This window comes from Oncorhynchus keta, chromosome 4, assembly GCF_023373465.1.
Source record: "Oncorhynchus keta strain PuntledgeMale-10-30-2019 chromosome 4, Oket_V2, whole genome shotgun sequence".
Lineage (NCBI taxonomy): Eukaryota > Metazoa > Chordata > Actinopteri > Salmoniformes > Salmonidae > Oncorhynchus > Oncorhynchus keta.
Genome location: NC_068424.1, coordinates 33,126,380 through 33,140,367, shown reverse-complemented (window position 1 = coordinate 33,140,367; position 13,988 = coordinate 33,126,380).

Genomic DNA, 13,988 nt, shown 5'->3' with positions numbered 1-13,988 from the left:
GCCAAGAAACTGAAGATCACATACAACGTTGTGTACTACTCCCTTCACAGAACAGCGCAAACTGGCTCTAACCAGAATATAAAAGGGAGTGGGAGGACCCGGTGCACAACTGAGCAAGAGGACAAGTACATTAGGTAGTTTGCCCCCGGTGATGTGTTGTGCAGACCGCACCACCCTCTGGAGAGCCTTGCGGTTGAGGGTGGTGCAGTTGCCGTACCAGGCTGTGATACAGCCCGACAGGATGCTCTCAATTGTGCATCTGTAAAAGTTTGTCAGGGTTTTGGGTGACAAGACAAATTTCTTCAGCCTCCTGAGGTTGAAGAAGTGCTGTTGCGTCTTCACCACAATGTCTGTGTGGGTGGACCATTTCAGTTTGTCTGTGATGTGTACGCCGAGGAACTTAAAACCTTCCACCTTCTCCACTGCTGTCCCTTCGATGTGGATAGGGGGGTGCTCCCTCTGCTGTTTCCTGAAGTCCATCTTTTGTTTTCTTGACGTTGAGTGAGAGGTTGTTTTCCTGACACCACACTCCGAGTGCCCTCACCTCCTCCCTGTAGGCTGTCTTGTCATTGTTGGTAATCAAGCCCACTACTGTTGTGTCAACTTCAAACTTGATTGAGTTGGAGGCGTGCATGGCTATGCAGTCGTGGATGAACAGGGACTACAGGAGGGGGCTGAGCTCACAACCTTGTGGGGCCCCATTGTTGAGGGTTAGTGAAGTGGAGCCATATTCCCAGACCTCGTTCCATGGTTAAATGCAGTGGTTTGCGCTTTCAGTTTTGTGCGAATGCCGCCATCCATCGACGGTTTCTGGTTGGGTTTTAATAATCACAGTGGGTACAACATCTCCAATGCACTTCTTTATAATCTCACTCACAGAGTCGGCGTATAGATCGATGTTGTTATCTGAGGCTGACCGGAACATATCCCAGTCCGCTTTATCAAAACAATCTTGAAGTGTGGATTCCGATTGGTCAGACCAGCGTTGAATGGTTCTAGTCACTGGTACATCCTGTTTGAGTTTCTGCCTATAAGACGGTAGGAGCAAGATGGCATCGTGGTCGGATTTGCCGAAGGGAGGGCGGGGGAGAGCTTTGTATGCAAGTTTGAGAATAGACTGGTAGTTGTGATCCTGTCCTTAGTTTGGTGCAACAGCATGCTATCGATAATTCACAGAGGAATAGATGGCGGTAAATATATGAAACACTAAGTCTGAAACACGTACAGCACATTGGTGGTTGGGTTAGACAGCCATCTGTCAATACCACTAATCTAATACTTTATCATGTAGAATTCATTATGATCCTCTCTTAATAAAGATATTACAAAATGTACTGAAGGGGTCATGGGCTATGTATCAATCGTCTCATGTTGAGATTACACCAGGGCCCTTATTCATAAAGCATCTCAGAGTAGGAGTGCTGATCTAGGATCATGTCCCCCCTGTCCACGTCATCCACTTTATTGAGATCTAAACTGATCCTAAATCAGCACTCCTAATCTAACCTATGAGTTTAAAAGCTATTGATTTGATGTTAAAGGTTTAATTACAGCATTACTACACAGGTATAACACAGACATTACGTAAAGTGTTACTTTTCTTTCATAAACATGTCTGATTTAAAAACTAATTTATTTGAAATAATGACAATGCCCTTTTAAAGAAACCAATAAAGGTAATCAGACATGGTTCAACTTGTAAATTAAGAATGAGAGTTGGCGTGCAAACTGCTAATGAGTCTTAGCAGTCCAATTTGATGACCATGTCCTCGCTCCATTCTCCATAGACGCTGGATTCCATTCAGCTTATTAGGAGTGGTAAGTGACGTTATGACAGGGAGGAGTGGAATCTTGTCTATCTGGGTTGTATTCATTAGTGCACACCATTTCAAAATGTAGCAAACCTTGTGCAACGGTAAATGAGAATTTGTGTAACCCTCCATGTTACAGTCCGTTTTTTAAATTATGTTTGGGCCTACTAAATAAGATCCTGGTAAAGGTGAGATGAAGCATGTCCAACTCCAAACTCACCTGTCAGTCATAAAGGTTACTGAGGACAATATGGAAGAGCAGAATTCATACGGTTGTCTTTGGCATCCTTCAGTTACAGTTAGAGCTGGGAAGTGGTGTAGAGCCATTCTTCAATTTGATGCACTGACACCTTTTACTTAGTAGCACCTGTTTCTGGATCAGAGAGTGATGATGAGACTTAGATCTTCCGATCCTCACCAAAACCCAGTCTTTATTTTACACTTGAAACTGTGATCCCTGGTGGTTGACCTTGGTAGGCTCTCTGAAAGTGGAGCAGTCCACCACAAGGACGGGCAGTGAATGCCCGGTTGGTGATCGCCGTTTCAGTCCCCTTATGGTGGTTGACCCGGGTAGGATTTCCGCAAATGAAACAGGCCGCCACAAGGATGGGCAGCGGATGTCCTGATTGGGATCGACGTTCCGGACCCGTTGTCTGATCGTCCAGACTGGAAGATCTGGGCAGTAACTTAGGCAGATGTTAACAACGCACACACACTCACATAATATAATTACATTTTTTACCAAACGAGCGGCGTTGTGGCACCCAGTGATGGTTGTACGGGGACTTTGTTTATGGCTATATCACTTCCGAAGTGTCAAAGGAACTGGAATGAAAGCATAAACAAAAGAAATACGAAATATATTTGTCACACCAAAATCATCTAATTGGACTGCATTCTATATGCGTCCAAGGTCTTGGCAAAATGACCCTATCATGGCATTGTCTAATATCATATCTAGGGTGTTCCTAATTTGCAGTGTGTCGCTTAGGGCACTATCCCAAGTAACTACATGATAAGTCTACAGCTGCAAGGCACCAGCTTCGGGCAGTCTACAGGGATGACCTATGGACCTCTGTGGAGAAACCGGTGAGTACTGTAGCTGTAGAGTCAAAAGGCCAAGAGTACAATTTCAACTTTACTAAGGCTGGTATTTAGTTCGGACCCTTAAGTGGTCCAAGCATAAATCCTCCTTAAATGTTCCGTTCATGCTTACATAAGCACACATTCCAAAGGAAAGAACCAAGTATCCTGGTAGGTTGAAACCTGTTCAGAATGAGTTTGACATCATCAGCGAATTTCTAGGTCGATGTGTGGAGGTCAGGAAGAATTGATGTCAACCTCAAGACATGTTTTACTACATGTCACTGTGTCTTACACCATTGTAGCGGTGATAGGTATGAAGAAGTCTATGTCATAGCTAGGTTATCCACGGAGGAGCTAACCTGAAGACGGAAGTACTCTCTGAGCATTGGACCAGTCGTACGCGGCGTAATCATGGTTCATGACTCCTCATAATTTCCTCCTGAATGGAGGGTTCTATTTATTAGTAGCATGTGTGTAGACCATCAAAAGAGTGTTCTGGAGATTCCCTTACACGTGTTGCAATCTGAGTGACTACTAACTCCTCTGTCGCTATTATCAATAGCAATTTTACTTGTGAGGTCTCTTATCTTCGTACTGATTGTTGCTGGACTGACTGTGGTAGAATTGGTACTGGTACTCAAAAGGGACCAGTTATCCTACCGATTTATTCTGAAATATTATCCTACCGGAACACATGATTAGAGCATTTGAACCTACACAACCTACACAAGGCATGACTATATTTGCAATTTGTTTTGGAGGTGGTAGTCCACTGGACTTCTTTTACGACCAGTGTGGTACACCTCAGTAACATATTAGACGGGGATAATCTTAGAACACATCTAGGGGCCTGTCTGCTCAAAGTCGGGCCCTATGTACCAGTTGTCAGCGGCCGCGTTGTTGTGAGAATGGCTCTAACCTCTCAACCAAATCTCCTGTGCTTCAAAACGCTCAGTGGCTGTCGAGGCCTGTCAGTCACCACAGCATTCGCGTGTGGCAACCTCTTCAGTACCTGCAAACTGAGACAAGGATATCTGTCTGTGATATCGCAAAGTGTTTCACCAGTGGGAGTCATCGGGTCAGTTGCTGGACTGAAGGCATTAGTGTCATTGTAAGGGATGACAGTCCCCCACAAAGCGTAAGATTTATCATCGGAACAAGAGTACACTCTGCGCATCAATGTTTTTCTTGCTGAGACGGCTGCAGTGCTTACGGAAGTGTCCGAAGGGCAAGAGAAGTACATCCCAACTACAGTATTGCACGACTTCAAGGAGGAGGGAAGTAGCTCATTCACAGAGACTGCTGGCTCGAAATCATGAAAAGAATGGTCAAATCAGGTTTGCTGATGGAATGTGTCGAGATATCGTAATATCTCCGTGGATCAGATTCTGCACCAAGAGGTTTCGAAAACATATTTTTCCCAAGGGGTGCTTTCGACAGATACCCCTCACGGATGCCTGCATTACAGCAAGCGTTAGGCGAAGACAGTGTGGTCAGTGGAGGAGGCACTGTGACCTATGACCATACATGGTTGGCTTTCCAATCCATCAGTGGGAGTAACCGATCCATCAAATCTGCTCCGAGTAGCAGCGGTTCAGATTCGAGGTTGGTAACATACACAGGGTGAATGAGCGATATGTCCTGGAAGTGGAGTTTCAGCATGACTCTCAATGTGAAAGGCGAGGTAGTCTGAGTGAAATCACAAAGTGTAGTGTCGCAGCATTCCTCGTCTAGTTTAGTGTCCAATGATTGCACGTTGGCGAGTAATATTGACGGTAATGGCAGCTTTCCTAATTGCCTTCTGCGGGTCCGGATGTCTGGGATGTCAATTGGGATGTCTGCCCTGTGGGGTGTTTGGAGAATATCGTGTGAGTCCTGCTTGCTGCTGTTGTTGTTCTTGAAAAAATCTTTGTCTCATCCGAGGTGCGTGATCGCTGTCCTGATATGATATCTAGAAGCTCTTTCCTGCCGCAAGATACGGTTGCAGAAACATTATGTACAAAATATATAGTGTTTGTGTAACGGATGTGAAACGGCTAGCTTAGTTAGCGGTGCGCGCTAAATAGCGTTTCAATTGGTGACGTCACTTGCTCTGAGACCTTGAAGTAGTAGTTCCCCTTGCTCTGCAAGGCCCGCGGCTTTTGTGGAGTGATGGGTAACGATACTTCGAGGGTGACTGTTGTTGATGTGTGCAGAGGGTCCCTGGTTCGCGCCCGGGTATGGGCGAGGGGACGGTCTAAAGTTATACTGTTAAATGTGCAAATGAGGTAAGATAAGGGAGGTAAGGCAATAAATTGGCCATAGTGGCGAAATAATTACAATTTGGCAATTAGACACTGGAATGATAGATGTGCAGAAGATGAATGCGCAAGTAGACATACTGGGGTGCAAAGGAGCAAAACAACAAATTACAGTATGGGGATGAGGTAGTTGGATGGGCTATTTACAGATGGGCTATGTACAGGTGCGGTGATCTGTGAGCTGCTCAGACAGCTGGTGCTTAAAGTTAGTGAGGGAGATATGGGTCTCCAGCTTCAGTGATTTTTGCCATTCGTTCCAGTCATTGCCACCAGAGAACTGGAAGGAAAGGGGGCCAAACGAGAATTTGGCTTTGGGAGTGACCAGGGAAATATACCTTCTGGAGCGTGTGCAATGGGTGGGTGCTGCTATGGTGACCAGTCAGCTGAGATAAGGCAGGGCTTTACCTAGCAAAGACTTATAGATGACCTGGAGCAAGTGGGTTTGGTGACGAATATAAAGCGAGGGCCAGCCAACGAGAGCATACAGGTCACAGTGTTGGGTATTATATGGGGCTTTGGTGACAAAACGGATAGACTGCATAGATAGACTGCATCCAATTTGTTGAGTGGAGTGTTGGAGGCTATTTTGTAAATGACATCGCTGAAGTCAAGGATCGGCAGGATAGTCAGTTTCATGATGGTATGCTTGGCAGCATGAGTAAAGGATGCTTTGTTGTGAAATATGAAGCTAATTTTGGATTGGAGATGCTTAATGTGAGTCTGGGAGGAGAATTTAAAGTCTAACAAGACACCTAGGTATTTGTAGTTGTCCACATATTCTAAGTCAGAACCGTCCAGAGTAGTGATGCTGGACGGGCGGTGGTGCGGGCAGCGATCGGTTGAAGAGCATGCATTTAGTTTTACTAGCATTTAAGAGCAGTTGGAGGCCACGGAAGGAGAGTTGTATGGCATTGAAGCTCGTCTGGAGGTTAGTTAACAGTGTCCAAAGAAGGGCCAGAAGTATACAGAATGGTGTCGTCTGCGTAGATGTGGATCAGAGAATCACCAGCAGCAAGAACGACATCATTGATGTATACAGAGAAAAGAGTCAGCTCGAGAATTGAACCCTGTGGCACCCCCATAGAGCCTGCCAGAGGTCCGGACAACAGGTCCACCGATTTGACACACTGAACTCTATCTGAGAAGTAGTTTTTGAACCAGGCGAGGCAGTCATTTGAGAAAGCAAGGTTCATAGAATAGATGCTTCAGTGGTTGTCGGTATTCTCGTTCTAGACTTACGTCATTTCTAGCATTTATAACAGTGTAGCCAAACTACAGCTGTATGGTCTCCAATGGCCTATAGAATTGTAACGATTCCAACGTGGGAACTCCGTCCCATTCTTAACCATTTGTGACATGTGGCTTACTCACGGGTGGTTTTATACACTTCAGATGAAAGGGCGATCCATGACACCTAATGTGATGTCTGGGCTCACGGGGGTGTGGCCACTGACAAGTTACTCTTTATCTGAAAATCCATACTCTCATTTAGAAGGCACCACTTCCATTTGTCAATTTTCAGATTTTGGGATATTTTGCAACTATAACATCCGTACTTTCATAAAATGTACAAATAAATCGGCAATAATGTACATAAATACTTTATTTGCGTCATTTTATCCCAACTCCGTCAACTACACCTACCATAAATGTCCTTCTTGATAGCATGTTTCACATAGAACTGCTATTTTGAAAACTCATGAAAACCATGTTGAATCATATTTATCATTCAAAAGCTTGTTTTACGGAGCATATCATTAGCTTGTCCATACATGGCTATATCCTTTGTAAAAGTAGCGCTTCGTGCTGAACTGAATTAGTAATTTCTTGACATCCGATCTGTTACTGGCATTTAAAGCCTCTTTCCGGCAACTTGATTGGTTAAAATGCCTCACGTGCCATTCAGCACTTCTTTGTTCCTTGTCTCCCGCGAAGAATCAACGTAAAGAGAGACAAAATGAGAAAATCTCGAAGAAGTATGTGACTAAAAAATAGGCGATCTCAGTTAGCCAGTTCACAGTTAGCCAATTCAAGAAAAACAGTGAATGAAAGAAACAATTAGCCTGATCCGCCGATCGAGGCAGTGGCAGTACAGGTAGAGTAGGAAAATGAGGTATCCCGCAGCAGCGCATCGAGACGCAAATGAGTTGAGTTGAAGATGACAACTAGCAGCGATCAACCAGACAGCAGCCAGACAACGTGGCTTTTATTCCACATATCTCAAATAAACTTGTACATGATTTGATTTGCCCTTAAGTGTCTAAACACTGGACTGAAAATCACCATAGACTTCACCAACCCGTGATTCTGTAATTCTGTCATGACAGAATGTGCAGACTGTTTAGAGGTGATCGTAATGCATTTAGGAGGAGTGTTTACACTTCCTCCAGGCTGCAGGAGTGCTCCGGGGGAGATGTGGCATTTGATATAAATGTGAGGATGGTTCTCCTAGCCCACGAACTTGGACTTGGTTATGTAGCTCTAAAGAAAATAAGCAATGTCCCAGGGAATCCTTCCCTGCGTCTCAGCTCATATCAGAGACATGAGAGGAGAATGACAGGTAAATAAAAAGGGATTGTAGCACATTATTGCCAGGTGACTTGCTGTGTATAAATAATGCATTTCCTTGCTCCAGCAAATGTATTCAAAGTGAATCAAACAGAGTGATAGGAAAACAGAACTATACAATGAGACTGTCACATAGGCCGACAGTGTCATCGGGCTGTGGCCTAATGTGATTAGTGAGAAATGAGCTTTGCGCAAAGTAAATACATGCGGATATGGTAATATTTAGTCCTCAAAGTTATGTCTGTAATGTAGACAGACATAAGAAGCACTTTTCCCCCCCCCCATTTTAGTTGCAGAGATTCAGAGAGAGCTACAGTCAATGGAGAGCGCTGCAAATATAATTAGAAGAGCATACGCAGATGTAGACCCAGACATAGCAGAGTTGCTGAAGGAGGATGAGGATGCCATCATAGACATTCATGTATCCTTTGATGGCACAAGAGCGGATTCACTTCCAACTACGGGATAGGTGTGTGTATTGGATAGGTGCGAGCTATAGAAAATGGTTCAAATCCACCCCGTCACAAAAGCCTTGGAGACCATACATTTTTTTTAAATAGAGAGGTTGCACAGAAAATGGTACCTGTATATCATAGGATGTCAAATGATAACGTCCTAATGTAGCACGGAGGAACCCAGAATGCAAATGAATGTCTGAACTCTGTAATAGGGTCGCGATGCCCCAGAACTGTCTTTGTGGGCAAAGGCCGCATTGATGGAGCAGCCAGTATGGCAGTAGCCATGTTCAATAAGGGAGCCACTGCTATAACAAATGTGATGAACAAATTGTGCATTGACAGCACTTTGGAGACATTGGAGCAATCAGAGAGGAGTTGTGAGAGCTGATTCTACTTCAATGGAGTGTGCCAAGCGTCGGCACAGGTCACATGACACAGTCAAGAAAGTAAAGCGTCACCAGCAACAACTCAGAGGGGCCGCACATATGGGGCAGGCATAGCTGATTAATGTCCTGCACATTTCAACAGCCATACAAAATCTTTGTATGTGACAAATTGAGCAAAGTGATATGATAATTTGCCCAAAACTGCATATTTACCCAACAGACCAGTATTCAAAGCATATGCTCTATTGCTTGAAACAAATGTATTAAATGCGCTAATGTATTTGTAAAAGGTATGTTTTATGTTTATTTGTCAGTTTAGAAGTTAATTGTAAATAAGAGTTTAATTAATGTGAAATAAATGGTCATATTTATGGAAAGTACATTTTAATTGCATTGGCCTATCTTTATCGGCCATTTTCTCAATGACATGTTCTCTGTGCGCCAATTCATTTTTCTCAGTCTTCAAAGGACGTACATTCCCATTATTCCACACACAGGTCCTTGAGTCTTATGGTCAGACTTTTACAGAGGCTTTTTAAAAATATCTTATGTGTATAGTGTTTTTTAAATAATTCCATGAAATGACAATATTTTGATGAACTGATCTGTAAAAATGTGAGTGTCTTATCACAATAAAACAAACAAAAAGCATTCTGCCTTGAAGCAATGTGTTGATAAACAGATTCTCGTAATATGCAAATTAGCGCACATTTAAGGATGATTTGCATATTTTAATTTTAAAATAAAACTTGTAAGACCAACATATTGTATTTATGTAGACTTTCAACTGGTAAAGTTTAAGTCTGATCAGAGTAAAGGGGGGAAAAAATCCCTATTAGCCTGTGGTGCCTGATACTGACCAATCAGAAGCTTGTTGAGGTCAGCATATAAATACTGTCGAAGCTTTGAGAGTCGATGTGAGGAGAGATTTTTTGCGATTGCAAAAACTTGGGTGCTATGTTTTCGATAGACAGTGCATATATTTGTTTGTTTGTTAGTTGGTTAGCTATTTATACAACAACAAAAACGTAAAACTGCACACCTCCTGAGAACAAGCCATCTCGACCAGTTAACAGCTAATTACGCCAGTTAGCTAGATAAATCAAGGGCGAGTGGGTGTGAGAAACATCTGCAAGTGCAATTATTAACTAGGAACACTGTGTGAAAATGTTTACAACATGATGTCACAATCCCAAACACAATCAAAACGATTGGGAACTATTTCATGCGGGGAAGATTTTTACATGACACCCTGCAGTACACCACACTTTGCATGTTTGACAATTGAGAAGCTTCCATTAAAGAAAACCCTATGAGTTCTATTAGATAGATAGCTCTGAATCCACAGTATGGCTGAGGTTGAAAAGCCATAACACATACGTTTTTTCAACAACAGGTTATGGTTAGGGCTGTTGCAGTTACCGTATTACCGCAGTAAAATTCTAGGTGACCGTTGAGTCACGGTAATCTCCTCTTATGCACACTGGACATGTGTTAGTAGTACCCAACTCGCTAACGATTATCAGGTCGCTAATGGCCTTGTTCTCAGGGCTCTATTGTCACTCTAACCACTCTGACATCAATGCAAATGCAATCGAAAAATCCCATCAAACATTTATCACCGAAACAGTATGTGCTTTTGAAACTCACCTCACTGTGAATGATTCATTTGAAGAAAGAAAATCAAAAGCAGGTTGAAACTGCTGTGGGAAACATGGTCACTCTGGATGTAGTTTCAAAGCTTAGCACAACGAAATGGACAGGGCTTCTAAGATGATGATTAAACTCAAAACACCTTTTAAATAATGATTTATACAATACATGGCCTACAACATAATACACATTAAATCATTGTTTTTAGCCTAAATTAAACAAATTAAGCATTATGTAATGTGTTTGATTTTGAATAGCCTAGTAATAGGGAACTGTTTATATTTTCATAATTAATGGGCTCACATATGACCTTTAGCTACAGAATACCTCACCACTGTGTGTTTCCATCTCCTCCCCTCTCTCCTTCATTCCTTTCTCCAGTGTGCAGAGAGAGGGGTTGTCAACAGATTAATTAAATAGGTTTTGTTGTGAAAACATGTTACTCTCAATGTTCCCGAACAGATTTCACTTGGTTTCCCAAATTAAGCACACTACAGGACTTTTGCTAGCACTGACTGGAATGTGTTCCGGGATTCATCCAATGGCATTGAGGAGTTTACCACCTTTGTCACCGGCTTCATCAATAAGTGCATTGAAGACGTCGTCCCCACAGTGACTGTACATCATATCCCAAACAGAAGCCATAGATTACAGGCAACATCCGCACCGAGCTAAAGGCTAGAGCTGCTGCTTTCAGACGGGCTAAATGCTTTGCTTTTATGCTCGCTTCAAGGCAAGCCACACTAGAGCATGCATGAGAGCACCAGCTGTTCCGGACGACAATGTGATCACGCTCTCCGTAGAAGATCTGAGCAAGACCTTTAAACAGGTCAACATTCACAAGGCTGCGGGGCCAGACTGATTACCAGGACGTGTACTCAGAGAATGCACGGACAAACTGGCAAGTGTCTTCAGTGACATTTTCAACCTCTCCCGTAATACCTACATGTTTCAAGCAGACCACCATAGTCCCTGTGCCAAAGAAGGGGAAGGTAACCTGCCTAAATGACTACGTAGGACTCACGTCAATAGCCATGAAGTGATTTGAAAGGCTGGTAATGGCTAACATCAACGCCATCATCCCAGAAACCCTAGACACACTCCAATTTCTATACTGCCCCAACAGATCTACAGATGGCGCAATCGAAATCGCACTCCACACTGCCCTTTCCCACCTGGACAAAAGGAACACCTATGTGAGAATGTTGTTCATTGACTGCAGCTCAACATTCAAAACCATAGTGCCCACAAAGTTCATCACTAAGCTAAGGCCCCTGGGACTAAACAGCTCCCTCTGCAACTGGATCCTAGACTCCCTGATGTGCTGCCCCCAGGTGGTAAGGGTAGGCAACAAAACATCTGCCACGCTGATCCTCAACATGCAGGCTCCTCAGGGTTGCATGCTTGGTCCCCTCCTGTACTCCCTGTTTACTCATGACTGGATGGTCAAGCACAACTCCAAGACCATCATCATTAAGTTTTCTGATGACACAACGGTGGTAGGCCTGATCACTGACAACAACGAGAAAGCCTATAGGGCAGAGGTCAGAGACCTGTCAGTGTGGTGCCAGGACAACAACCTCTCCCTTAATGTGAGCAAGACAAAGGAGAAGATCGTGGACTACAGGAAAAGGAGGGCCAAACATGCCCCCATTCACATCGACGGGGCAGTAGTGGAGAGGGTCGAGTGTTTCAAGTTCCTTGGTGTCCACATAACCAACAAACTATCATGGTCCAAGCACACCAAGACAGTCATGAAGAGGGCACGACAAAACCTATTCCCCTCAGGAGACAAAGATTTGGCATGGCTCTTCAGATCCTCAAAAGGTTCTTCAGCTGCACCATCGAGAGCATCCTAACTGGTTGCATCACTGCCTGGTATGGCAAATGCTTGGTCTCCGACCGCAAGGCACGAAGGAGGGTAGTGCTCACGGCCCAGTACATCACTGAGACCAAGCTTCCTGCCATCTATACCAGGTGGTGTCAGAGGAAGGCCCTAAAAATTGTAAAAAACTCCAGCTACCCTAGTCATAGACTCTTCTCTCTGCTACCGCATGGCAAGCAGTACCTGAGTGCCAAGTCTAGGTCCAAGAGGCTTCTAAACAGCTTCTACCCCAAAGCCATAAGACTCCTGAACATCTAATCAAATGGCTACCCAGACTATTTGCATTGCCCCCCTCTTTTACATCGCTGCTACTCTCTGTTGTTATCATCACTTTAATAACTCTACCCACATGTACATTTTTACCTAAACTAACCGGTGCCCCTGCACATTGACTCTGTACCGGTACCCCCCTGTGTATAGTCTCACTATTGTTATTTTACTGCTGCTCTTGAATTACTTGTTACTTTTATTTCTTATTCTTACTCATATTATTTTTTAACTGCATTATTGGTTAGGGGCTCGTATGTAAGCATTTCACTGTAACACCTGTTGTATTCGGTGCATGTGAATAATACAATTTGATTTGATAGCATCACTGCTATTAGCTTGACAACTGACATTTGGACCAGCGAAATCAGCCCCATGAGCAGGCTGACTGACAGCACAGTGGGTAGTCAAGGATTACGCACGGCAAGCGGTACCGGGCCTAGTTCAAAAGGCTCCTTAACAGCTTCTACCCCCAAGCCATAAGACTGCTGAACAATTAATCAAATGGCTAGCTTTGGATAAAAGTGTGCTAAATGGCATATACTGTACATTATTTCTGTCACTGAGGATATACCAGGATATACGTTAATGTATGTAACAGTTATGTTAACCTCGTAGCTTAAATGAGTGAAAGCATAGTTCCATCATGTCACTTGTACTGTAACAACAGCATTCCTCCTCTGTTGCCCTTGTTGTTGCTGTTGCCCAGGGCTCTGCCACTGAAGTGTGCAGTAGAGTCTTGTTATAGAATCCATCTTCAAGGCAAAGAGGGTTTTGCTCCACTGGCTGATAAGAGAAGCCCATAGCCTGGTCTTTCATCAGCACCCTGTAGTGTGTGTGTGTCCGCACGTGTGAGTGTAAACAGCTCTACCTCACTCCTAGACCGGAGCAGGGGAGCACAGTGGACCTCTAACGATGTGACACTCTCATAATAATGATGGAGTGTGCTCTTTATCAGTACGTGTGTGTGTGTGTGTGTGTGTGTGTGTGTGTGTGTGTGTGTGTGTGTGTGTGTGTGTGTGTGTGTGTGTGTGTGTGTGTGTGTGTGTGTGTGTGTGTGTGTGTGTGTGTGTGTGTGTGTGTGTGTGTGTGTGTGTGTGTGCGCGCACGCGCGCCTGTGTGTGTCTGACAAAATGTTGAAAAAGTCCAAACTCAGCATAAGGATTCAACTTTGTCTTACATCGTGTCTTAGCTTTGAAAGGTGCATCTTCCTAAATCTAGTGCTTAAACCCTGACGGTTGATAATGAGGTTCTGTTGCCTACACTTTTTTTGTGTGCTTGTCAGTGCTCATTATTTTCCAGCAGAGACACCTGCAGTTTCACTCAGTGCATGCAGTCCACACATTGCATCAAAGAGTGGAGGCACTGGAAGCTTGCACGCTATATGTAGCTACTGTATAGGCAGTGGTAGGCTACATTGTGTATCCTGTCTAGCACTGAGCATAGATTAAACAAAAGCATGCACATTTAACCAAACTTGTATCACTGGGAATATGCAGAATCGGGTCAGATTAAAATGACATGATATGATGCATGTTCATAATGCTACATTTCTTCTTGTGAACACAGTTTAC